At 45.9% G+C, this 27,551-nt stretch overlaps 1 long non-coding RNA gene across 2 annotated transcripts in view; it reads left to right on the top strand.

The window, feature by feature from the left end:
* The first annotated feature begins 8,733 nt into the window (after positions 1-8,733).
* LOC308531059 overlaps positions 8,734-27,551 on the top strand; it is a 64,717-nt gene continuing 45,899 nt past the window's right edge. For both annotated transcript variants that reach the window (XR_013996886.1, XR_013996887.1), the window contains exons 1-3: positions 8,734-9,019; positions 11,368-11,468; positions 14,132-14,201. This is a non-coding gene — a long non-coding RNA (uncharacterized lncRNA). The remainder of the gene's footprint in view (positions 9,020-11,367; positions 11,469-14,131; positions 14,202-27,551) is intronic.

Genomic DNA, 27,551 nt, shown 5'->3' with positions numbered 1-27,551 from the left:
TTGCATCGAATTGTGACTGGCGATGAAAAGTGGATTCATTCTGAGAATCCCAAACGCACAAAATCATGGGTTGATCCAGGTCAACCATCAACATCGAATGCAAGGCCAAATCGCTTTAAAAAGAAGACAACGCTCTGTCTTTGGTGGGATCAGGAAGGTGTGGTATATTATGAGCTTCTAAAACCAGGAGAAACCGTTAATACTGATCACTACAGACAACAAATAATCAATTTGAACCACACTTTGATCGTGAAATGTAATTTTGCTTCATGATGACGCACCATCACACACTTCAAAACCAGTTAAGGACATGTTAAAACTGGTTCTCAACCTTCCTAATGCCGCAACCCCCAATTTCATTGTTACAAATTGAACATAATTAAAGCATAGTGATTAATCACAAAAAATATGTAATTATATATGTGTTTTCCGATGGTCTTAGGCGACCCCTGTGAAAGGGTCGTTCGACCCCCAAAGGGGTCACGACCCACAGGTTGAGAACCACTGCGTTAAAAGCTCTTGCCTGGGAAGTATTAACCCACCCACTGCATTCACCAGACCTTGCTCCTTCAGATTACCACTTGTTCTGATCGATGGCACACACACTTTCTGAGCAGCACTTCAAACCATACGAAGAAGTGGAAAATTGGGTCTCTGAATGGTTTGCCTCAAAACAAGAAAAGTTCTATTGGGACATTATCCATAAATTACCTGAGAGATGGGGGGAATGTGTAGCTAGCGATGGACATTACTTTGAATAAAGCACTTTTGGTGTTTCTCTGTAAATATCGTGTTTTCTTTTATTACAAAATCTGCATTACTAACCAATACTAGTATTCCTCTTCCCTATAGACATCACCACAGCAGAGCCCAGTCCCACTTTTTGCTGACCCTTTTGGGTCAGGGACACAAACCAAGGTCCTTCTGCCAATTACCGATCATGCAAATAGAAAGAGACCGAGTTCAATTAAGCAGAGCAAAAACTTTTTTCTTTGGTTAAGGAATGGAGCAGGATAAGCTCATGTTGGAAAGGTACCTTCTCTATGGTAAGGGTGGGGGCGGGCAGTTAAAGAAACTGCTTGGGTAGGCAGTACCAGGAGAGCTGAGCTATGTGTACTGCTTATGGCTCCCTTATGCAGGGTACTAATTGTGCCTAGCCATGTCCATTTCTTCCCCCTGGGTGTGATTTTTAATATGTAGATGAAGACAAGTTCACCGGAGGACAGTGGAGATGGTGGAGGGTAGCAGGTTCTGAACACCATCTTCAAGTGAACTGGATCCGGCTGGTTCTGGGGCTGAGCTATCTGTAGGTGATGTGGTTAACTGTCAGCAGTTCACCTGTAAGCAAGCACAGCTTATGATATAGTTTCGATATTCGGGAAGAGTAGGGTTTTCTAGAAGTTAGCCCGGTGACAATTTCTTCTATATACAGGACTTTATATCTCTAAGTCATGTGTGATTTCCTCATTTCAGGAAAGGAGACAGTTCTGAATAGTGGAAAGAGCAATGACTAAACAAGCTCCAAGAAGAGGAAAGCCAATGCAGTTCAGCTGATGTGGAGAGTCGCAAGTGTAAGATGTTTGAGCAGCTTTCTTCTCAGAAGCCAGAGGAGAGAACTGAAATACCTTGAGCCTGAGTTCCCAAAGACTGGTCTCCATTCTGAACAGAATCATCTGAAAATGGAATCAGCGGTGTCGAGGGGACCTAAATTGGACTCAGGACATCATTAGGAAAGTCAGGTTCCGGCACATCCACACCCAGTTGAGGTTTGGACTTTTGTGCTTGCCATAGAAGCTCATCCTGGAACTTGCCTCTCTATCACGCAGAGGCTTACTTCAGAGTCTCACACAGGGACCTAATCAATCGTTTTTGAACTAGTCATCATATCCAGCTAGATAGCCAATAGGAAAAATTGGTTTTTGCCTTTATAAACTCAGGCTTTCTCTTTTTCAGGTCTTCCCCTGAAAGTGGGTAGTTTAAAACAATAGATATTTATTCTCTCTCACAGTTCTGGGGCCAGCAGTCCAAAATCAAGGTGTCAGCAGGGTCACATTCCCTTGAGAGACTCTAGGGGAGAATCTCTTCCAGCTCCTTGTATTCCTCGACCTGTGGCCCTATGATTCCAATTTTTTTGTTAAATCATGTTTTAGCATAGAAGTTAGCCTTTTTTAAAATTGAGGCTTAGAGAGAGAGAGAGAGAGACAAATACATCAACTTGTTGTTCCACCCACTCATGCATACATTGGTTGATTCTTTTTTTTTTTTTTTTTTTTTTTTTGGCTTCTTTATACAATGCAGGGGAAAAATGCTTTTTTTTTTAAATTAAATCTTTATTGTTCAGATTATTACATTTGTTCCTCTTTCCCCCCCCCCCCATAACTCTCCTCCTCCCAGTTCCCGCTCCACCCTCCGCCCTCACTCCCCACCCACTGTCCTCATCCATAGGTGCACAATTTTTGTCCAGTCTCTTCCCGCATCTCCCACACCCCTTTCCCCCCCGAAGAATAGTCAGTCCATTCCCTTTCTATGTCCCTCATTCTATTATAATCACCAGTTCATTCTGTTCATCAGATTATTTATTCACTTGATTCTTAGATTCACTTGTTGATAGATGCATATTTGTTGTTCATAATTTGTATCTTTACCTTTTTCTTCCTCTTCCTCTTCTTAAAGGATACCTTTCAGCATTTCATATAATCCTGGTTTGGTGGTGATGAACTCCTTTAGCTTTTCCTTATCTGTGAAGCTCTTTATCTGATCTTCAGTTCTGAATGATAGCTTTGCTGGATAAAGTAATCTTGGTTGTAGGTTCTTGGTATTCATCACTTTGAATATTTCTTGCCAATCCCTTCTGGCCTGCAAAGTTTCTGTTGAGAAATCAGCTGACAGTCGTATGGGTATTCCCTTGTAGGTAACTGAGTTTCTTTCTCTTGCTGTTTTTAAGATTCTCTCTTTATCTTTTGCTCTTGGCATTTTAATGATGATGTGTCTTGGTGTGGTCCTCTTTGGATTCCTTTTGTTTGGGGTTCTCCGCGCTTCTTGGACCTGTAAGTCCATTTCTTTCACCAGGTGGGGGAAGTTTTCTGTCATGATTTCTTCAAATAGGTTTTCAATATCTTGCTCTCTCTCATCTTCTGGCACCCCTATAATTCTGATGTTGGTACGCTTGAAGCTGTCCCAGAGGCTCCTTACACTATCCTCGCATTTTTGGATTCTTTTTTCATTCCGCCCCTCTGGTTGGGTGTTTTTTGCTTCCTCACATTTCAAATCATTGACTTGATTCTTGCGCTCCTCTGGTCTGCTGTCGGGAGTCTGTATAATATTCGTTATTTCAGTCCGTGTATTCTTAATTTCTAGTTGGTTCCCCAACATAGCATCGAGGGTCTCATTAGTTTTCTTGTAGATCTCATTAAGTTTATCGGCGGCTTCTAAACAGTTCTTGAGAGACCTTAAAAGTGTGGTTCTGAACTCTATATCTTCCATTGACAATTTTGTCCTGTTTCTTTGTCTCCGCATTTTGTTATGCTTTCTTGGTGCACCCCCTAGTGGTCTTTTGCGCAGTCTTGTAGTTAAGCCTTGATTGTTGTAGCTAATACCAGGGAGGGTTTGACCTCCAGGCCAAGTGGCTGTGAGAATCAGCTGTGTCTGCAGTGAGAGAACTTCTGTCCTCTAGGGAGGTGCTAATCTAGCCTTTGCCTGAGGCTATCTGGCAAATGCCTCTGTGCAGGGCTTTGACGGGGCGGGTCGCACAGGATCAACAGGGTGGGCCAGAGAGAGCAGTTATGGCGGCTCTCAGTCCTGTCCCCAGGGGCTCTGCCTCTCTGAGTCACAGCACCCGCTGCAAACCTCGGAGAGAAAGCTGCACTCGCTCTGACCGAAGCCAGACAGTCCCGCTTCTCCCGTTTGAGTCTGGGTCCCTAAAGACTCGCCCGTATCTGGAGCTCAGAGTCTGCGACTCCCTCCCGATTGAAAACACCAACCACGCCCTCCACCGCCAGCCCACTCCTTGCACTCCGCACCTCAGAATTTGACTTCAGCACTGCGCCTCCTCTGAGTGTCCGTATGCGTTTCTCTTTCCTCCTAGTTGTAGGACTTCCACTCAGCCAGCGTTCCTGTGGTTCTGGGTGATGTCCGTTCCGTCTTTTAGTTTCACTTTTGAAGTAGTTGTTCAAGGCAGCAAACTCCGGCGTTAACCTATGCCGCCATCTTGGTTCTCCCATACAATCTGGTTGATTCTTGTATGTGCCCTGATCAAGGATCGAACCCACCACCTTAGCGAATCAGGACAATGCTCTAACCAACTGAGCTACGTGCCAGAGCCCATGACTCCAATTTCAGCCTCCATGATCTCATCACCTCCTTTTCTTTTGTCAAATCTCTCTCTGCCTCACTCTTACAAGGACACCTGTCATTGGATTTAGGTCCACCCCGTCAATCCAGGATGAATTCCTCACCTCAGGATCGTTAATTATATCTATAAAGACCATTTTCCCAAATAAAGTACCATTCACAAGTACCAGTGATTAGGATGTGGACATATCTTTTTTGAAGTTGCCATTCTGCCCATTACACCCTGTCTTACCAACAGAATATTTTAATTTTTAATTAATTTTAATGTTCAACTTTTTGATTTTTGACATTCTGATAGGTGAAAACAGTTTCAGGATTATTTTAATATACATTTCTCTTTTCATACATTTAAGGGTCACTTTTACATATTTTTTTGTGAATTGTCTTTTATCCATTTTTTTCCTGTCAAGGTTTTCTTTTGGGGAGGGTCTTTCCATCAATTTTAAGAGGGTTTTTGTTATTTTAATTGAGGTATAATTGACATGACATTATATTAGTTTCAGATATACAACATAATGATTCAATATTTGTATATATGGTGAAATGAAGAGGTTCTTTTGATATTAGAAATTCTATGGACTGAATTATGTCCCCCACTTCCCAAGTTCATATGTTGAGGCTCTAATCCCCAGTACCTTAGAATGACTATATTTGGAGATAGGGCCTTTTAAGGGGTAATTAAGCTAAAATGAGGCTGTTAGGGTGGGCCTTTTCCAATCTAAGTACTGTCTTTCTAAAAGGAGATTAGGGCATATAGGGAGAGATACACCAGGGATTCCTTTTAAAAAGAAAAAGCCATATGAGGACACAGAAAGCAGCTATTTGCAAGCCAAGGAGAGGAGACCTCAGGAGAAGCCAAACCTGTCAATGCCTTGATCTTGGACTTCCAGCCTCTGAGAATTGATAAAATTAATTTCTGTTTTCTAAAATACCTAGTCTATGGTATTTTTGTTATGGCAGCCCTAGTAAACTAATACAGGAATATTAGCCCTTTATCTATGATATATTTAACAAATATTTTCTCCCAATATGTAACTTATCTTTTGACTTATTCAATGTAGTCAAACTTTTGAATATTTCAGATTTTTCAATATTTTCTTTTATGGTGTCTGTTTTCTGGGTCATAGTTAGAGAGTTTTTCTAACACTGAAGTGAAAACAGGAATTCACCCATGACTTCCTATATGGTTTCATTTTTTATGTTTATATCCCTGATCTATTTGGAGTTTATTCTTGTAGTGTGGTGTGAGTTCTGGATATAATTTTATATTTTTCCAAATGCCAAATCACTTTTGCCATCTATATGCTTATATTTTAACTTTTTATTTTGAGATAATTGTAAATCTATATGCCGTTGAAAGAAATAATATAGAGCCCTGGCCAGTTGCTCAGTGGTTAGAGCATTAGCTCGTGGACCAAAAGGGTTGCAAGCTTGATTCCTAGTCAAGGGTACGTACTTTGGTTGCAGGTTCAATCCCCAGCATGCAGGAGGCAACCAATCGATATTTTTCTCTCTCTTTCTCTCTTTCTTGCACGCACGCTCTCACTCTCCTCTTCCTCCCTCCCTTCTACTCTCTCTAAAAATCAATGGAAAAAATATCTTCTGGTGAGGATTTTTTAAAAAAAAGAATAAGAAAGAAATAATATAGAGATTCCCATATCACCTTCATCCACTTTCCTTCACTGGTAACTTCTTATAAAACTATAGTACAATGTCATGACCCAAGACATTGATATTGATACAATCTACAGACCTTATTTACATTTTCTCAGTTTTACATGCACCCATTTGTGTATGTCTGTGTATATTTAGTTCTATGTAGTTTTATCACATGTGTAGAATTATGTGACCACCTCCATCACTTCAGAACATGATTCACAGGGATCCCTTATTTTACCCTTTTATAGTCACACCATCTCCTCTTCATTCCCTGTTCTCCATCTCCGTATTTTTGTCATATTAAGAACATTATATAAATGGAATCATGCGGTTTGTAATGTTATGAGTTTTGCTTTCTTACTCAGCATAATTCACTTGATATCCATTTAAGTTGTGATTCAATAACTCACCCCTTTTTACTGATGAGTGTTTTTCCATGGTATAAATATGCCCTACTTCATTTAACCAATTACCTATTAAAGGATATTTGGGTTGTTTCCAGTTTTTGGTTATTACAAATAAAGCTGCTATGAACACTCATGTACAGGCATTTGTGTAAACATAAGTTTTCACTTCTCTGGGATAAATGGCCAAGACTGCACTTGCTGGGCTACATGGCAAGTTAGGCACTTACTTTTTTTATTGTGAAATGTCACTTATTTCCATTTTGTTCATTCCAGCTCTGTGGCTCAAAGAATTATTTCATTGTCCATAGGAACTGATATTTGCAGCATCATTGGTCATGAGGGGAATGCAAACTAAATGTAAGTGTACCACTACGCACCCACTAAAATGGTTAAAATTCAAAAGAATGATGCTAATAATAATAATGCTGATGATGTGGAACAACTGGAATTCTCATACATTGTAGGTAGGAGTGTAAAATGGAACAATCACCTTCAAATACTAATAGTATCTATAAAAGCTAAATATATATGTACTTTCTAACCCAGAAATTCTGATTTCATATGTACACCAAAAGACTGGTACAAGAATGCTCATAGCAGCTTTCCTCACAATGGCCAAAAACTGAAAACACCCAAATATCCCATCAACAGGAAAACTGATAAAGTATAGTATATCCAGACAAAGATATACTATATAACAATGTCATACTACAAACTTCTGCTAAGTACAATATGGATGACTCTTATAGGTGGGACTTAGGCCTGATGTGGCTATGCAGAAATTCAGACCATCCCCTTGATCGTCAGGCAGAAAAGGACGTTGAAAAAGTAATCTGAAGGACTGGGATGGTGACATTTAGAAATAACACAGCAGAGATGCTCATTTCCACCTCTAGGAACCGTAAACCAATCCTTCAGAAAGTTACCTAAGCACTCTAAAGAGTTGCATTCCCCAATGCGTCACAGTGAAGAAAGTAAGATGGCCCTAGCCGGTTTGGCTCGGTGGATAGAGCGTCGGCCTGCGGACTGAAAGGTCCCAGGTTCGATTCCGGTCAAGGGCATGTACCTTGGTTGCGGGCACATCCCCAATAGGGGGTGTGCAGGAGGCAGCTGATCGATGTTTCTCTCTCATCGATGTTTCTAACTCTCTATCTCTCTCCCTTCCTCTCTGTAAAAAAATCAATAAAATATATTTTTTAAAAAAGAAAAGAAAGTAAGATGGCTCCAGAATGCAGATATTGAATTGGAAAAGGGAAAAGAGTTATAATCAGGGAGACCCAATTGATCAATTAAATAAATGAGTATAAGGTCCTATATCACACATCATTAAACAAATTCCTCTGAGTGGGGTGAGTCATCTAATACTCCACTCAGCAGAAGTCAATGCCACACTCTGAAGTCTACAGACCCCTATAATGACAGAAACCCATGACCACCCATAAGGTCCTGGAAGGAAATGTAAAAGTTTGGTGAAGACATTGGAGCTGGACAGCAAAGAGAAAGAGTTACCCAGGAAAGTTATTGGTTAAATAAATTACAAAATATCTTTGTAATATGCACAGTTGTAGAAAATAATGAAGGATATAGAATATTTTTAAGATATAATATCAGCAAAAAAAATCACTTTACAAAACAGGTTGACATAATTATATCAATATAAGGTGATAGAAAAAAGACTAGAGAGTTAAACACCTATTTCAGTTACCTATTGCTGTGTAACCAGCCCAAAAGTTTGTGGATGAAAACAAAAAGACATTAATGACCTCATTATTTTGAGAGAAGTGGGAGAAAAGGAAGCAGCAGGAAACCCGGGAATACAGATCCTAACAAAGGAGAGAACCTAAAATTGGCCCCTGGGTAGGGGACTCTCCATTCACACACACACACACACACACACACACACACACACTAAGCAGGAGGCTGGGCAATGGAGGTGGGGATGCCATGAGGACAGCAGCTCAAGCCAAGCTTCAGTGCAGGGCAGCTCTGGCTAACACAGGCCTCCTCATTTTCAGGGACATAGATACTCTCAGGGAGATCTTCAGCAGAACTTCTCAGTCCCAAATGTTAAAGCAGAACTGCAGAAATGAAGCTCCATCCCGGTGACACAAGCGAAATGAACGGATCACAATCAAAATCCTCTTGCATGGCACGAAGTAAGGGCAGCACTGTCTTATGATAGGTGGTCTCAAACCCCACCCTGCCACATACTCCACGTGACAGCCAACTGCGGCCATTCCAAAAATCCCGCGGGGCGGGGTGGGGGGGTGGGGGCGGGCAGATACGAACAAATCCCGCACCCTGGACCCTTCCCGGCCTCCTTACCGCGCGCACACACCGTGAGCGCTCGGCGCGCCCAGATTCCTAGGTTACCACTAGGTCGGAGGAGGAGGTGTTTGAGGACTCCTGGAGGGGAACTAGTAATGAACCGAGATGGAAGTTCTTCTCCAAAGCATCCCGCGGGGCCGGTGGGAAATGTAGTTCAAGGCTGGAAAGACCCTACGGGCAGGAGGCGCGCTGGAGCCCGAGCGGCCGAGCGGCGGCGTCTGGGGAACGGAAGGGGCGCGGAGTGCGCAAGCGCAGACGCTGGCTAGTGGTCGGAGGTGAGGCAGCGGCGCCTGCGGGGCGGGAGGTGGCCGGCCGGGGTAACGCTGAGGAGGGGGGCGGGAACCTGGGCTGGGGAAAGCGTGAAAGGAAGAGGGAACATAGGCTGAGAAGGCCGGGGAGGAAAGCTCGAGTCCTGGCCCTAGAGAATGCGAGAATGGAAGCGAAAACCTAGGCAGAAGGAACAGGGAGCCGAGGCCGGGAACTCCGAGGAGGGACCGAGAGCCCGTCCGGCCGCGGTCCTGGCTGGAGAGGGCCGAAGAGGGAACTGTGCTCGGTGTGGGCGGGAACTGTGTTTGCCCGTCACTCCCCACCCCCTTATGAGGAAACCCCAGCACGCGGGCGTTCTGTTTGTGTAGTTTTTTGTGCCTGTCCGTGTGTGTATTGGGGCACATGTTACTCCTGTGTGACGTTGTGACACCGATTGGTTGTGAAAGTGAGAGGGTCTCTGTGTCTAATTTTTAAAATAGGTGCGAGTCGATTTGTGTTAAGACTGTATGCGATTTTGGAGAGACGACAGTGAAGGGTTTGTGAGTGAGATTTTGCTACTTTGTGAGATGTAATGTGATGGGTTCCCTGAGATTATGCATGACGTGTCTGTGATCGTGTAGTGGGTGCTATAACTGGACGTATGTATACTTTTTGAAGTATTTTGTGTGCACAGATCGGGGTGACTATGAATGTGCCTCATTGTGTAACTAGATGGAACGCTTGAGAATTGGGTGCATGGTTAGTTAAATATGTATTGTTTAGATTATCTGAATATTGGTTATTTTATATGCCTGTAGAATTTGACTCTGTGGCATTTAAACAAGTGAAAAAATAGAGATTTTCAAAATGGAGAGGATGAGATAAAATGAAAATAATTTTCAGATGTCAGGATAGTATTTTGGGAAACCCCATATTGACTAATGACCAATATGTTGAAACCAGAGGCCGGTTGCACCGATTCGTACACCAGTGGGGTCCCTCTGCCTGGCTTGTGCCCTCTCACAATCTGGGATCCCACTGTGCATGATCTGGCCCGGGAGGGACTGTGGGGGGGCTCCAAAGGGAGTCCAGCCTGTCTGGCCCAATCCCAATCCACGGGACCCCAGCAGCAAGCTAACCTATCCTTCTGAGCGTCTGCCCCTTGGTGGTCAGTGCGCGTCACCGGTGGAGCTGTCCAACGGTGGCTTAGGCTTTTATATATACTAGAGGCCTGGTGCACGAAATTCGTGCATGGGGGCGGGGATCCCCTCAGCCCAGCCTGCACCCTCTCCAATCTGGGACTCCTCGGATGCCAGCAGTCAGACATCTCACTCACAATCCTGGAGCGCTGGCTCCTAATTGCTCACCTGCCTGCCTGCCTGCCTGGTCATCCCTAACTCACCCCCCCCTCCCCCACCGCCGGCCTGATCGCCCTTCACTGCCTCTCGTGCCGTCCTGGTCGCCCCTAACTGCCCCCCGCTGCCGGCCAGGTCACCCCCAACTGCCCCCCTCCCTGCCAACCTGGTTGCTCCTAACTACCCCCCCCGGCCTGGTCACCCCTTACTGTCCCCCTCTGCTGGCCTGGTTGCCCCTAATTGCCTCCCCCACCCGCCAGTCTGGTCGCCTCTTACTGCAACCCCTGCTGGCTTGGCCGCCCCCCTCTGCCAGCCTGGTCGCCCCTCATGTCCCCCTCCCCCGCCCCCCCGCCGGCCTGGTCACCCCACACAGCCTGCTTGTTCAGTCGTTTGGTCATCCCTCACTAACCCCCCTGCCGGTCTGGTCACCCCACACAGCCTACTTGTTCAGTCGTTTGGTCATCCCTCACTAACCCCCCTGCCGGCCTGGTCACCCCATGCAGCCTGCTGTTCAGTCGTTTGGTTGTCCCTCACTAACCCCCCTGCCAGCCTGGTCATAGGCAGTCATCTTGTGGGGGCATGATGGTCAATTTGCATATTACCTCTTTATTATATAGGATAGATAGATAGATAGATAGATAGATAGATAGATAGATAGATAGATGATAGATAGATAGATGATAGATAGATGAGTAGAACCCAAAACTGATGCTCTCAGAATTTCCATTTGGGTGTGTGTGGGGGGGTGTATTTTTCCCCTCCTGCTGCTGCTTCTGCAGCTGCTGGATGAATTCCTGGGCAGATTTAATAATTCTTCAGTCATTCTAAAGACAATAAAAAATCTGTTAGACATTTAAGCATCAGTCCCATCTTATAATAGTCATTTAGCTAAATAAAATATACATTGCAGAAGTTAATACTTCAAAACTTGTTTTAAAAGCAGAAAACTGTCCCTCCTGCTGGAAACCTGCAATGTCTTCTCTAATTCCTCAACCTCTCTTTTGTCTCCTCTTTACTCCTAGGTGGTTAGTCTCCAGTTAGAGTGGACTAGGAGCTGGAAAAGGGAAGAGAAGTCAGAAGTCAGGACAGGAAGAAGCTGGTACCTCTTATACTATAATTTAGTGTAAGTTATCTTTTACCTTCTGGGAGAACCTACTGATGGGAACTTCCAGATATACTTTTCTTCTATTGGGCACAGCCACTTCTTCAGCTGCCTCCCCACTACTTTCCTCTGAATATGCAGTGGCCCATCTGCTCTGGTGGTGGGGCTTGTCTCTCCAGTCAGTCCTCATGGACAGGAGGATCCAAGCCAACCCAGGCAGGCTCCATGCATGGGTTCCTTATCTAGAGCTCAGGTGAGAATTAGCTACCTTAGTCACTTTGCCCTCCTAAATCCTGGAAACATGTACAAGTTCCCCGCACTTTTTCTCATCGCTTTGGTTCCCAGTGGCATCAGGATGTGAGAGGCCTCTTGTATGTTATCAGGAAGGGAGAAGCACCCACATTTCTTCCCCCTGGAAAACTATGTTCTAAAAATAATTTACTCCCTTATCTCAGCCTCTCCAGCCAGTTGAAGTAGGAGTTAAATTAATGGTACAAAAACTGCAGTCAGATACTTTACAAGACAGTATTTAGAATGAGGGATACTTCAAAGCTTGTTTCACTCACCATCTTGGGGGCATCCGCTAAAACTGAGGCAGAAGATTTCTGAGTTACCATCCTGTTAAAAATTAACACTGAAAACAATTAGAAAACTCAGAGGTTTACTGTGGGGAAGAAACATTAGCAAGGCACAGGTGTGTGTGTATGTATATATATGCATATATATGCATATATGCATATATATGTATGTGTGTGTGTGTGTGTGTGTGTATAGCTGTATAGATATCTACACTAATAAAAGGGTAATATGCTAATTAGACCGAGAGACCTTCCGGATGACCTTCTGGGAATAATAGCGGAGCACAGGCCTGGTGGGAAACACCTGCCTCTGCTCTGCCATTGATCCCAGAGCCGCAGCAGGGTGGGCAGGGCCTCCATGTGGGTGGGGATCGATGGTGAGCCCAAGCCTGGTGGGAAACGCCTGCCTCTGCTCTGCCATTGATCCTAGAGCCCCAGCAGAGTGGGCAGGGCCTCCCTCTGCGCAGCATTGATCACAGAGCCCTGGCAGGGTGGGCAGGCAGGCAAGGGGGGCAGTTGGGGTGATCAGGCCGGCGGAGGGGCAGGCAGTTGGGGGTGAACAGGCTGGCTGGGGGGTAGTTGGGGGCAAGCAGGCCATCAGTGGGGGGCAGTTGGGGGTGATCAGGCTGGCAAGAGGGGGGCAGTTGGAGGCAAGCAGGCTGCCGGGGGGGGGGGGCAGTTGGTGGCGAGCAGGCTGGCATGCAGAGTGGTTAGGGGCGATCAGGCAGTCAGGCAGGTGAGTGGTTAGGAACCAGCGGTCCCGAATTGGGAGAGGGGTGTCCAACTGCCGGTGTAGGCCCAATCCCACAGGAATCGGGCCTAAACCAGCAGTCAGGCATCCCCTGAGGGGTCCCAGATTGGAGAGGGTGCAGGCTGGGCTGAGGGACACTCCCCCCTCCCTCCGTGCACGAATTTCATGCACCGGGCCACTAGTAGATATATAATAGATATAGATATAGATATAGATATAGATATAGATATATCTGAAAACATGAAAGTGACCAGTGGCTATCAAAAATATGAAATATAAAGGATTCCATGAGTTGTTCAAATTTTTAGAAAATATTCCTAAGAGACTTAAAAATAAGACAAGTAAAAGGAAGGAAGACACAATATGATAAAAGGTCCAAACTCCCAAACATTTCATGCAGCTCCATTAATATTTCAGTAAAATTTTGCACTTTCTAAAGTTCTTAGGAGAATATAAACAAGCCGGAAATTCTGAAAGAGAAAAGTAATGAAGGGGAAAGTATTTTAATGTGCTTTAAAACTATAATAACTGTAGAGTGATCTTGGCAATTATGAACACATCAGTGGAACTAAATATAAAGTCCAGATCTAGTCAAATACATACAGGCAATAAAGTATATGGTAAAGATGGCAGTTTCAGTGAGTGGAGGAAATATAGGTTATTATATAACCAGATGGCCCATAGTATTTTTTTTTTTTTAGTTATTTTTGTATGGGAAAAACACAAAGTCAAGTGAGAAAGTATAAAAAATTACTTTAAGTAAATACAGGATTAATTTCCTTCCTTTAAAAGAGATCTAAGATCAATCTAGAAAATAAAAATGACCTAATAGAAAACCGAAAGAATTTTAAGAGAGAAGAAACTAAAGATGGTTTTTAAACTTACGAAAAGAATCTTACCTTCTCTCATAATAAGAAAAATAAAAACTAGAAGCACAATTTATATCTGTTAGATAGGCAAGCATTAAGAAGTTCATATCAGCAGTATTCATCAGGGGTGACAGGTATTCTCATATATTTCTGGTGACAGTATAAATGGTAGAGCCTTAATGGAGAACAGCTTAGAAGTAGTTAATATCAGTAGGCTACTTATGCAAGAAAAGACGGTGCTAGAGGGGAGGGGAGCTCTCCCAAAATTTAACCTGTTGCCCCAATAGCCTGTATCTCTGATTTTGGGGGTAAAATAAGAGTTGTCTAGCTTATCCCCCATTCCCTATACTGTTTATGTGGAATGTTCTGAGTTGACAAGGGCCAAAACAAGGGAAATGGAGGGAATTTCAATTTGAGTCATAAGAGAGCTGTAAGTATGTGTGTGGTGAAACATGGCATCTTTTCATCTTAGCTTTGCCTTCTTAGGAACCACCCTGTTTCCAAAGAGGATCCCAAAAGAAGACTGTCTCTTGCAAATCTCAAAACCATGGCTCAGGTGAGGTGATGGTTTCTCTCTGAAATAGTTTTTTGTTTTGTTTTTGAAGGATATTTGAGCCTTTGTGTTTTTTTGTTTGTTTGTTTTAAATCCTGCCTATCTTTCCCTTAAGAGAAGTGGTTCTCATTTCTTCCCATATTGGCCTGATAAGCATTTATCTTCTACAAGTACTCCTTCTAATTTTAACCAGTGTTTACACATTAAGAGGGTATATCATTCAACATCTTTCTCAGTCTTCACCCAGAAGCATTGCTGGGACTAAAATGCATTTCCTCAAATTAAATGAGAATAACCCTTGCTGGGGTTGCTAAATGGATAGAGTATTGCCCACATTCCAAAGGGTCATGAGTTTGATTCCTGGTCAGGGACACAAACCTGGGTTGTAGGTTCTATCCAGGCCCAGGTCAGAGAGCACCTGGGCTGGAGAGCATGCAGGAGGCAACCAGTCTGTGTATCTCACATTAATGTTTCTCTCTCTCTCTCTCTCCCTCCCTCCCTCCCTCCTCCCTCCCTTCCTCCTTTCCTCCCTCCATTACATTCTCTCTAAAAAGCAATGGAAAAAAAATATACTTGAGTATATTATACTCAGGCAGAGGGGGGTGTACGGAGGCCTGGGGGCCCAGGTGCTGCCCAGGGCCCAGAGGTCAGTTGGAACCTGCTCTTCATGCCAGACACTTGCACTTCGATCACCAGCCAGGCCTAGGAACCACACCGGGCATGAATTTCGTGCACTGGGCCTCTAGTAAATAAATAAATGAGAATATATTACTGCATAACCTCTCTTGCTTAGATAAGACAGTCAAGATGGATATCGAATTGATTGCAATTATTAAATGACAGGAAATCCTATCTTGAGGCTTTGAGAATCTGTGCTTGGCAAATTATACAAGGAACTGAGACTCCTGTATTTTTGCGGTGTGATCCTTAAAGTTTGCTTATGGCTGCTAACAATTCCTAAAATCTGTGACCTGCTAATAATACTCCCCCAGGATGCTAATGGTGTTATAGATTTATTTCTATTTTAAAATTTATTCTATTTCTATACGCAGATGGAGGAGAAGTAATTGTATATGATTAGGTCACCTACTGAACTGGAATTGTAACCCTTGAAATATTCTGCCCTTGATTTCAAAGAGAATTGTCTTGGTGTTTTCTTTCAGAACATTTATCTTTTTATGTGGATCTAGTAAGTACTGGTGTTACCTAGATTCTGTATTGGTTCTTTATCTTTACAGTCCTCTGTTCCTATTCACAATCCACTACTGTTATTCTAATGATGCTCAATTAATTTTAATTGTATACTGCTATTCTGAGTGTCAAAACTATATCCAGCCTCCAAATAGATATCACCATCACCTGCATGTGCCACAGATACTTCAGGCACATTCCCAAGATTTATTTATCTCATCAACTCCTACCCATCTGATTTTGTTTCCTCCCCTAGTCTGCTTATGGGACCAGCCCACCTACTAATACAGCTAACTTGAATTAGATGTATCGCTTCTACTGCAGAACCATTTAGTGTTGAATCTTATTCCTTCACTAGAGGCCCAGTGGACGAATTCGTGCACCAGTGGGGTCCCTCGGCCTGGCCTGTGGGATCGGGCCGAAACCAGCTCTCTGACATCCCCCAAGGGGTCCCGGATTGTGAGAGGTCACAGACCAGGCCAAGGGACCCCACCGGTGCACGATCGGGGCCAGAGAGGGATGTGGGAAGTTGGCTAGCTGCAGGAGGGCTCCAGGGCATGTCCAACCTGTCTCACTCAGTCCTGATTGGCCGGACCCCAGCAGCAAGCTAACCTACCGGTCGGACATGCCCTGGAGCCCACTGGTGGTCAGTGCACATCATAGTGACTGGTTGACCGGTTGGCTGTCTGCCCCCTGGTGGTCAGTGCACGTCATAGTGACTGGTTGCCTAGTCAACTGTCTGCCTCCTGGTGGTCAGTGTACTTCATAGCAAGCAGTTGAGCAGCCTTAGCATATCATTAGCATATTATGCTTTGATTGGTTGAATGGCCAACCGGACAACAGGACACTTAGCATATTTGGCTTTTATTATATAGGACTAGAGCCCCGGTGCATGAAGTTCATGCACAAGGGGGTGGTCCCTCAGCTCTGCTGCACCCTCTCCAACCCAGGACCCCTTGGGGGCTGTCCGACTGCCTCTTGCAATCCGGGACCGCTGGCTCATAATCACTCGCCTGCCTGATCACCCCTAACCCCTCTGCCTGCCTGATCGCCCTAACCACCTCTGCCTGCCTGCCTGATTGCCCCTAACTGCTCCCCTACCGGCCTGATGGCCCCTAACCGCCTCTGCCTCACCCCACACCCGGGACCCAGGATTCCCTCCTCCGGCCAGTCTCAGGTACCCAGGACCTGGGCTTCCCTCCCTCTGGCCAGCCGCAGGCACCCAGGACCTGGGCTAGCTTCGCCCAGGCCAGCCACAGGGGACCGTGGGTGGGTGGCTTCACCCAGGCCACAGCCGCAGGTGCCCGGGACTGTGGGGCCGGCAGCTTGTCCCTCTCCCAGGTCGCAGGCACAGCCACAGCCATTGGAACCCCGGACCACAAGGTGGGCAACTTGTCCCTCTCCTGGGCCACAGCCTGGCTGGTCCCCATTCCTCTCTTGTGAGCTCATTTGTGCCTTGCTGATCCCCATTCCTCTCTCCCCAGTGTTGAGTGTCTGAGCCATTACAGTGTGACGGTGTAAAGGTATGATGACTATTTGCATAGTAGCTCTTTATTATATAGGACTAGAAGCCCGGTGCACAAAAATTTGTGCACTCGGGGGGGCGGGGGCGGGGGGTTCCTCAGCCCGGCCTGTGCCCTCTCCCAGTCTGGGACCCCTTGGGAGATAACGACCTGCTTGCTTAGGCCAGCTCCCAGGTGGCAGAGGGCAGGCCCAATCCCTAGGTGCAGCCCCTGGTCGGGCTCAGAGCAGGGCCGATTGGGGAGTTGAGGCGCCGCCCCCTGTCATGCACAGAGCAGGCGGATTGGGAGGTTGCGATGCCACCCTCAGTCACGCTCAGGGTAGGGTCGATTGGGGGTTGGGGCACCGCCCCCTGTCACGCTCAAGGCAGAGTGGATGGGGAGGTTGTGGTGCCACCCCCTGTCACGCACAGAGCAGGGCCAGTCAGGGGGTCGGGGCACTGCCCCCTGTCACGCACAGAGCAGGGCTGATCAGGGGGTTGGGGAGCTCTCCCCCATCATGCACAGAGCAGGGCCCATCAGAGGGTTGAGGAGCTCCCCCCTGTCACGCACAGAGCAGGGCCCATCAGGGGGTTGAGGAGCTCCCCCCGTCACTCACAGAGTAGGGCCAATAGGGGAGTTGGCACACCGCCCCCTGTCACACACAGAGCAGGGCGGATCATGGGGTTGGGGCGCCGCCCTCTATCACACACAGAGCAGGGCCGATCAGGGGGTTGGGGCGCCTTCACCTGTCATGAACAGAGCAGGGCCGATAGGGAGGTTGTGGCACCGCCCCCTATCACACACAGAGCCGCAGGGCGATCAGGGGGTTTGGGTGCTGCTCCCTGTCACACTGATCCTGGTGCCGGGAGGCCTCTCAGCTCCGCTGATCCCAGTGCTGGGAGGCATATTACCCTTTTACTATACAGAATAGAGGCCTGGTGCACATGTGGGGGCTGGCTGGTTTGCCCTGAAGGGTGTCCTGGATCAGAGTGGGGGTCCCCACTGGGGTGCCTGGCCAGTCTGGGTGAGGGGCTGAGGGCTGTTTTCAGGCTGGGACTGAAGCTCCCAACTGTTCCTTTTTTTCTTTTTTCTTTTTTATTCTGGGCCAGCTTTAGCTCTGAGGCTCCAGCTCTTAGGCCTCTGCTCCTGAAAGCAGGTATCTGGTTTGTTTCGGTTCTCGAAACTCTGTATCAACTCCAGCTCTGAGATCCCAGCCGGCTGAAAACTGGTTTCTGGGGTTTTGTTTACCGTCTGTATTTGTTACAATGTTTGAAACTGCAGGCTCAGAGGCCTGCAGCGGCCGGCGGGGAACGTTGGAGTCCTCCGTCACTGAAGCAAGCAAGCCTCATGTTAGTTTCAAGCTGCCTGGCTGCCGGCCGCCATCTTGGCTGACAGTTAATTTGCATGTTGCCCTGATTAGCCAATGGGAAGGGTAGCGGTCATACACCAATTACCATGTTTCTCTTTTATTAGTGTAGATAGGATTACCACTGATGTATCTTTATTTGGGTGCCTCTTTCATAGCAGTCACTTGTCTTCCCATTTAACACCTTTGCTCCTTCTCCAGTCTTTTAAGCTCTCATTCCAGTACTCACAAATCTTTGTGTTTCTTACACTTTTCTGTTTAACTTTTTTTTTAAATTGTGATAAAATATACATACCATAACATTTACCATTTTAACCATTTTAAATGTATAATTCAGTGCCATTAAGTACATTCACATTGATGTATAGCCAGCACCACTATATCCAGAACTTTTTTTAAAATTTAATTTTATTAATTATAGTTGATGTTCAATATTATTTTATACTAGGGGCTCAGTGCACGAATTTGTGCACCATGAAAGGAACGGTGGGCCATGAGGCTGCGGTGGGCACAGGGGCGGGTCTTGGCCCATCCTCCATGCCCCTGCCTGGCCCCTCCTGCCACAGCCCTGGTCCCTTGTCTGCTGGCAGCCCCACTCCTGCTGCTGCCACTCCCACGCACTGACAGCGCCAGCCCTGCTTGCACCCGCTAGCAGCACAGAGCAATTGGGGCCAGTGCCAGCAGTGGGTGTGAGGGGGCCAGCCCCATCAGCAGGTGTGAGCATCAGCTGCTGTCCTGATTGCCCCTCAGGAGCAGGCAGAGGTGGAGAAGCCCTCAGGGATGATTGGGGCCAGCACCTGCTGCTCGCACCCGCTGACAGCCGAGTGATCAGGCTGGCGCCAGGTGCCGGCAGCAGGTGCAAGCAATGGCTCCAGTGCCAGCAGTGGGTGTGAGAAGGGCCAGCACCAGCAGCAGGTGTGAGTGCCAGGCAGGAACGCAGCACGTGGGAGCAAAGAATTTTCAGTAACTACCTGAGGCTCACCCCGATGACAGCAACCAGTGCCCCACCTTGGTCTGGCGCCCCCGCTCACCTCAAACATCCCGCCGCAGCTGACGCCAGCCATGTTCCATGCTCTGCCACATACTGCCAATGCCTGCCATGCTCCACACGTGCCCCCTGGTGGCCAGCACACGTCATAGCAATCGGTTGTTCAGTTGTTCCGCCGTTCGGTCTATTTGCATATTAAGGTTTTCATATATAAACTAGTGGCCCAGTGCACGAAATTCATGCATGGGGGTGGGGGGGTGGGGGGGAATGTCCCTGAGCCCGGCCTGCACCCTCTCCAATCTGGGACCCCTTGGAGGATGTCCGACTGCCTGTGGGATCCCTGTGTGATCGGGCCTAAACCGGCAGTCGGACATCCCTCTCGCAATCTGGGACCGCTGGCTCCTAACCGCTCACCTGCCTGCCTGCCTGATCGCCCCTAACCACTCTGCCTGCCAGCCTGCTCGCCCCCAACTTCCTCTCCCCACCCCCACCAGCCAGCTCACCCCCAACTGCCCCCCCTCACTGGCCTGATCACCCCCAATTGTCCCCCACTGCTGGCTTGCTCACCCCCAAATGCCCCCACCCTGCCGACCTGCTCGCCTCCAACTGTACCCCCCACCTGCCTGCCTGCCCACCCTGCCAGGGCTCTGTGATCAATGCTGTGCAGAGGGAGGCCCTGGCCACCTGGGGCTCTGGGATCAAAGGCAGAGCAGAGACAGGTGTTTTCCATCGGACCTGCACTCTGCCATTAATCCCCAACCACACCGAGGCCCTGCCCATCCTGCTGGGGCTCTGGGATCAATGGCAGAGCAGAGGCAGGCGTTTCCCACCAGGCCTGGGCTCACCATTGATTCCCGCCCACAGGGAGGCCTGCCCACCAGGCCTGGGCTCCGCCATTAATCCCTGTCCACAGCGAGGCCTGCCAACCAGGTCTGGGCTCTGTGATCAATGGCAGAGCAGAGGCAGGCGTTTCCCACCCAGCCTGTGCTCCACCATTAATCCCCGCCCACAGGGAAGCCCTGCCCACCAGACCTGGGCTCTGCGATCAATGACAGAGCAGAGGTAGGCATTTCCCACCTGGCCTGGGCTCTGCCATTAATTCCCGCCCACAGGGACACCCTTTCCACTCAGCCTACGCTCTGCAATCAATTGCTGCCCACAGGGAGGCCCTGTCTTCCCTGCCCACCCTGCCAGGACTCTGTGATCAATGCTGCGCAGAGGCGTTTCCCACCCAGCCTGAGCTCCGCCATTAATCCCCACCCACAGGGATACCCTGCCTACCAGGCCTGGACTCTGCAATCAGTGGCAGAGCAGAGGCAGGCGTTTCCCACCTGGCCTGGGTTCCACCATTAATCCCCGCCCACATGGAGTCCCTGCCCACCCGGAAATCAATATCTGCCCACAGGGAGGCCCTACCTTCCCTGCCCATCCAGCTGGGGCTCTGTGATGGGCCCTCCCAGCCTTGGCGCCTTGCCTCGGCCCTCCCAGCCACGGCTTTGTCCAGAAGGAGGTCTGGAAGGTCATCCGTAAGATCTCCCGTTCTAATTAGCATATTACCCTTTTATTAGTATAGATTAGTTTTAGGTGTACAGCATAATGCTTAGACAATTATACAATTTGAGTTCATTCTTTTTTTTTTAAATAAGAAATATCTTTTATTTATTTTTTAAAAATATATTTTATTGATTTTTTACAGAGAGGAAGGGAGAGATAGAGAGTTAGAAACATCGATGAGAGAGAAACATTGATCAGCCGCCTCCTGCACATCTCCCACCGGGGATGTGCCCGCAACCCAGGTACATGCCCTTGACCGGAATTGAACCTGGGACCTTTCAGTCCGCAGGCCGATGCTCTTTCCACTGAGCCAAACCGGTTTTGGCTTGAGTTCATTCTTGATATGATGTAAGAAGGTGGTATTTCGGGGTTTTTTTTTTGCAGGTATCTGTCCAATTTCCCAAAACTGGTTATTAAAAAGACTGTCTTTATTACCCCATTGTATATTCTAGACTTCTTTGTCATAGCTGAACCGACCATATAGGTATGGGTTTATTTCTGAGCTTTCTGTTCTTTCCATTGATCTCTGTGTCTGGTTTTATGCCAGTACCATGCCATTTTGATTACTATAGTCTTGTAGTATAGTTTATGTCAGATAGCCTGATACGTCCAACTTTGTTCTTCTTTCTTAAGATTACAGAGGTGTCATTTTTGGTTCCATATGAATTTGTTCTAGTTCTTTAAAAAATGCATTGGTATTTTGATAGTCTTTACACTGAATCTATAGATTGCTTTCGATAATATGGACATTTTACCCATGTTACTTTCTCTTATCCATGAGCACAATAGATGCTTCCATTTATGCGTATCTTCAGTTTCTTTCTTCAATGTCTTATGATTTTCTGAATACAGGTCTTTTATCTCCTTGGCTAAATTTATTGCTAGGTCATTTATGTTTTGATGCAATTGTAAATGGAATTGTTTTTTCATTTCTCTTCCTGATAGTTTATTATTGGCATATAAAAATTCAACTGATTTCTGAATATTAATTTTGTATCCTGCTACCTTACTGAATTCATTTATCAGTTCTAGTAGTTTTATAGTGGAATCCTTAGGATCCTCTCTCTATAGCTTCTTATTGGCAAACTAGGGGCCCGGTGCACGAAATTCGTGCACTGGGTGTGTGTGTGGGGGGGAGTGTCCCTCAGCCCAGCCTGCCCCCTCTCACATACTGGGAGCCCTCAGGTGTTGACCCCCATCACCCTCCGATCGCCTGATCGGCCCCTTGCCCAGGCCTGATGGCTCCGCCAGAGGTGTCAGGCTTGGACAGGGGACCTCCATCTCCCCCCGATCACTGGCTCTGGCCCCGCCCAGGCCTGAGGCCTCTGGCCCAGGAATCATGCCTGAGCAGGGGACCCCCATCTCCCTCTGATTGCTTGCTCCACCCCCCTGCCCAAGCCTGACGCCTCTGACCCAGGCTTCAGGCCTGGGCAAGGGGACCATCATATCCCCCCAATCCCCGACTCCGCCCCCCACCCAGGCCTGATGCCTCAGCCAGAGGAGTTGACCCTCATCACCCTCCGATCACCAATCACCAGATCGGCCCCTTGACCAGGCCTGAGGCCTCCGGCAGAGGCGTCAGGCCTGGGCAGGGGACCCCCAGCTCCCCGCGGTTGCAGGCTCCGCCCCTGCCCAGGCCTAACGCCTCTGGCCTAGGCGTCCGGCCCAGGCAGCGGGGACCTACAGTGGCAGTGGGGGCCGCCGCGATCCTGGGCTTCGCTTTAGGTCCAGGCAAGGGACTCCTAGCTCCTGGGACTGCCACCTTCGACCTTGCCCAGCTCCCATCGCTGGCTCCACCCCTACTTCCTGCTATCACTGGCCAGGGTGGCAAAGGCGCCTGATTCTCCGATTATGGCTGGGGGGCAGGGCCTGCCCCCCAACTCTTAGCTCCCCCCTGGGTTTCCGATCACTGTCAGTGGCAGGGGGCTTCTTCCTGCTTTCCCTTTCACCTCCCTGCATTGTGCCTACATATGCAAATTAGCCGCCATCTTGTTGGCAGTTAACTGCCAATCTTAGTTGGCAGTTAATTTGCATATAGCCCTGATTAGCCAATGAAAACGGTATCGCCGTACGCCAATTACCATTTTTCTCTTTTATTAGTGTAGATAATGACTTTTATGTCTTTCTTTCTTTCTAATTTGGATGCCTTTTATTTATTTTTTTCTGGCCCAATTGCTGTAGCTATGATTTCTAATATTATGTTGAATAACAGTGGTAAACTGGACATTCCTGTCTTGTTCTTGATCTTAAAGAAAATACTTTTAGCTTTTCCCTGTTGAGAATGTTAGCTGTGAATTTGTCATATATTATGTTGAGCTACATTCCCTCTATTCCCCCTTTGCTGAGAGTTTTTATCCAGAAATGATGCTGGATTTTGTCTAATGCTTTTTCTGCATCTATTCCTATTAATATGATTTTGGGTTATGTGGCTTATTATGTTAACTGAGTTTGTTTATGTGGTTATAATCACGTTGATTGATTTGCAGATTTTGAACCATCCTTGCATCCCTGGAATAAATCCCACTTGATCACACTGTATGATCTTCTTAATGTATTGCTAAAATTTTGTTGAAGATTTTTGCATCTATGTTCATCAGTATATTGGCCTATAACTTCCTTTTTTGGTAATGTCTTTATCTGGTTTTGGAATCAGGGTGATGCTAGCCTCATAACATGAGCTTGGGAGCCTTTTCTCCTCTTGAATTTTTTGGATTACCTTGGGAACCATAGGTGTTAATTCTTCTTTGAATGTATGGTAAAATTTACCTGTGAAGCCATCGAATCCAGGGCTTTTGTTTGTTGGGACTTTTTTTATTGCTGATTTGATTTTGTTGGTCATATTCAGTCTGTTCAGATTTTCTGTTTCTTCAGTCTTATAGGATTGTATGTTTCTAGGAACTTATTCATATGTTCCAGATTGTCCAGTTTGTTGGCATATAATTATGTTGGCTAGGATTTTCTTATAGTCCTTTGTATTTCTGTGTTTTAAGCTGCACTTCTCTTTCATTTCTGATTTTATGTATTGGGGTCCTCTTCTTTTTGTTTTGATGAGTCTAGTTAAAGGTTTATTAGTCTTGTGGATCTTTTCAAAGAACCAGCTCTTGGTTTCCTTGATCTTTGTATTGTTTTGTGTGTGTTTTTTTAACTACATATTTTATTTCCATTCTGATCTTTATTATTTCCTTCTTTCTACTCATTTTGGGCCTTATTTGTTATTGTTTTTTTTTCTAGTTCTTTTAGGTGTAAGGTTAGATTATTTACTTGAGATGTTCCTTGAGGTAGGCCTGTCTTGCTATGAATTTCCCTCTTAGAATTGCTTTTGCAAGGAGAACCAAGATGGCGGCATAGGTTAACGCCGGAGATTGCTGCCTTGAACAACCAAATCAAAACACACCTAAAAGACGGAACGGACATCATCCAGAACCACAGGAAGGCTGGCTGAGTGGAAATTCTACAACTAGGAGGAAAGAGAATATCATACCCAGACTCAGAGGAGGCGCAGTGCTGAAGTGAAATACTCAGGTACGGAGTGCGCGCGGAACAGGCTGGCGGCGGAGGGCGCGGTTGGTGCTTTCAATCAGGAGGGAGTCTCAGATTCTGAGCTCCAAATCCAGGCGAGTCTCTAGGGACCCAGACTCAAACGGGAGAAGTCGGAACTCGAAGGCAGCTTTCTCTCCGAGGTTTGCAGCGGTTGCTGGGACTCTGAGGCAGAGCCCCTAGGGACGGAACTGAGAGCCGCCATAACAGCTCTCTCCAGCCCACCCTGTTGATCCCGACCCTGAGTGACCCACCCGCACCACCCAAGCCCTGCACAGAGCCATTTGCCAGATAGCCTCAGGCAAAGGCTAGACTAGCACCTCCCTAGAGGACAGAAGTTTTCCCACTGCAGACACAGCTGATTCTCACAGCCAGCTGGCCTGGAGGTCAAATCCCCCTAGTATTAACTACAACAATCAAGGCTTAACTACAGAAGGACTGCACACAAAGACCACTAGGGGGTGCACCAAGAAAGCATAACAAAATGCGGAGACAAAGAAACAGGACAAAACTGTCAATGGAGGATATTCAGTTCAGAACCACACTTTTAAGGTCTCTCAAGAACTGTCTAGAAGCCGCTGATAAACTTAATGAGATCCTCAACAAATCTAATGAGACCCTCGATGTTATGATAAAGAACCAACTAGAAATTAAACATACACGGACTGAAATAACGAATATTATACAGACTCCCAACAGCAGACCAGAGGACCGCAAGAATCAAGGCAAAGATTTGAAATGCGAAAAGGCTAAAAACACCCAACCGGAAAAGCAAAATGAAAAAAGAATCCGAAAATACGAAGATAGTGTAAGGAGCCTCTGGGACAGCTTCAAGCGTACCAACATCAGAATTATAGGGGTGCCAGAAGATGAGAGAGAGCAAGATATTGAAAACCTATTTGAAGAAATAATGACAGAAAACTTCCCCTACCTGGTGAAAGAAATAGACTTACAAGTCCAGGAAGCACAGAGAACCCCAAACAAAAGGAATCCAAAGAGGACCACACCAAGACACATCATCATTAAAATGCCAAGAGCAAAAGACAAAGAGAGAATCTTAAGACAGCAAGAGAAAGAAACTCAGTTACCTACAAGGGAGTACCCATACGACTGTCAGCTGATTTCTCAACAGAAACTTTGCAGGCCAGAAGGGAACGGCAAGAAATATTCAAAGTGATGAATACCAAGAACCTACAACCAAGATTACTTTATCCAGCAAAGCTATCATTCAGAACTGAAGGTCAGATAAAGAGCTTCACAGATAAGGAAAAGCTAAAGGAGTTCATCACCACCAAACCAGTATTATATGAAATGCTGAAAGGTATCCTTTAAGAAGAGGAAGAAGAAGAAAAAGGTAAAGATACAAATTATGAACAACAAACATGCATCTATCAACAAGTGAATCTAAGAATCAAGTGAATAAATAATCTGGTGATCATAATAGAATCAGGGACATAGAAAGGGAGTGGACTGACTATTCTTGGGGGGGAAAGGGGTGTGGGAGATGCAGGAAGAGACTGGACAAAAATCGTGGACCTATGGATGAGGACAGTGGGTGGGGAGTGAGGGCGGATGGTGGGGTGGGAACTGGGAGGAGGGGAGTTATGGGGGGAAAAAAAGAGGAACAAATGTAATAATCTGAACAATAAAGATTTAATTAAGAAAAAAAAAAAGAATTGCTTTTGCTGTGTCCCAGAGATTTGGGGTTTTTTTGTGTTTTCATTTTCACTTGTCTCAAGGTATGTTTTAATTTCTTCCAGGATCTCATTGTTGATTCATTTGTTGCTTAGTAGCATGTTATTTAATCTTCATGTGTTTGTGTGCTTTTTGTGGTTTTTTTTTCTTAAAATTGATTTCTAGTTTCATTCCATTGTCATCATAAAAGATGCTTTATATGATTTCAGTCTTCTTAAATTTATTAAATCTTGTTTTGTGGCCTAGTATGTTCCAAATGCACTTAAAAATAATGTATATATTGCCATAACCGGTTTGGCTCAATGGACAGAGCGTCGGCCTTCGGACTGAAGGGTCCCAGGTTCGATTCCGATCAAGGGCATGTACCCTGATTGCGGGCACATCCCCGGTAGGGAGTGTGCAGGAAGCAGCAGATTGATGTTTTTCTCTCATTGATGTTTCTCACTCTCTATCCCTCTCCCTTCCTCTCTGTAAAAAATCAATAAAAAATATATTAAAAAATAAAATAAAATAATGTATATTCTGCTGCTTTGGGGTGAAATATTTAAGTATCAATTAAATATACCTGGTCTAATGTGTCATTTAAGGCAACTTGTTGGTAGTCTGCCTGGAAGATCTATTTATTGATGTTGATAGGGTGTTAAAGTTTTTCATTTTTTAACTTGGAGTTTATAGTTTATCTACAATAACAGTCAAATAAGAGCTAATTTTGTGCTTCTCCGAGCAGAGCTGGAAACCAACCCTTATTTTCTTATTCAACTTTATTGAGGTATAATTTACATACAATGAAAATCACCATTTTAAGTGTAGAGTTCATGAACTTTGAAAAGTATATAGATCAGTATAATCACTACAACAGTCAAGATTACAACATTTCCATTACTCCAAACTGTTCCTTTATGCCCCAATACATCCAGTTGCTCCACTGCCACCCCAAGGCTTCAATAATCCTATATCTGCTTCTGCCATAAATTAGTTTTGCCACTTCTCTAATTTCATATCATTGGAATAGTAGATTATGTGCTTTTTGAGGGATTAGCCTATTTAACTCAACATAATGTTTTTCAAACTCATTCATTTGTTGTGTATATGAGAATATTCCTTGTATTGCTGAATTCCAGTATATGAATGAATAATATACCACAATTTGTTTATCCATTCACTTTTTGGTAGACATTTTTTCCCACTTCTTGACTATAATGAATGACACTTCTATGAACATTTGCAGAGATAATCTTTGCATCGACTATATTTCCATTTCTTTTGGGTAAATACATAGTTTTGGAATCAGTGGGTTGTATGACAAATGTATGTTTATCTGTATAAGAAACTGCCAAATGGTTATGCAAAGTTGTGCCACTTCACATTCCCACCAGTGATGTATGAGATTTAGAGTAGCTTCATAGCCTCACCAACACATGGTATGGCCACTTCATAATTTTATTAGTCATCCTTGTAAATGTGTAATGGTATTTTATTATTGTTTTAATTTTCATTTCCCTGATATGATGAAAATGGTG

Source organism: Myotis nattereri, assembly GCF_964212035.1.
Source record: "Myotis nattereri genome assembly, chromosome: 15".
NCBI lineage: Eukaryota > Metazoa > Chordata > Mammalia > Chiroptera > Vespertilionidae > Myotis > Myotis nattereri.
The sequence above is the reverse complement of the archived record's forward strand: the minus strand, read 5'-3'. Positions and strand labels throughout refer to the sequence as shown.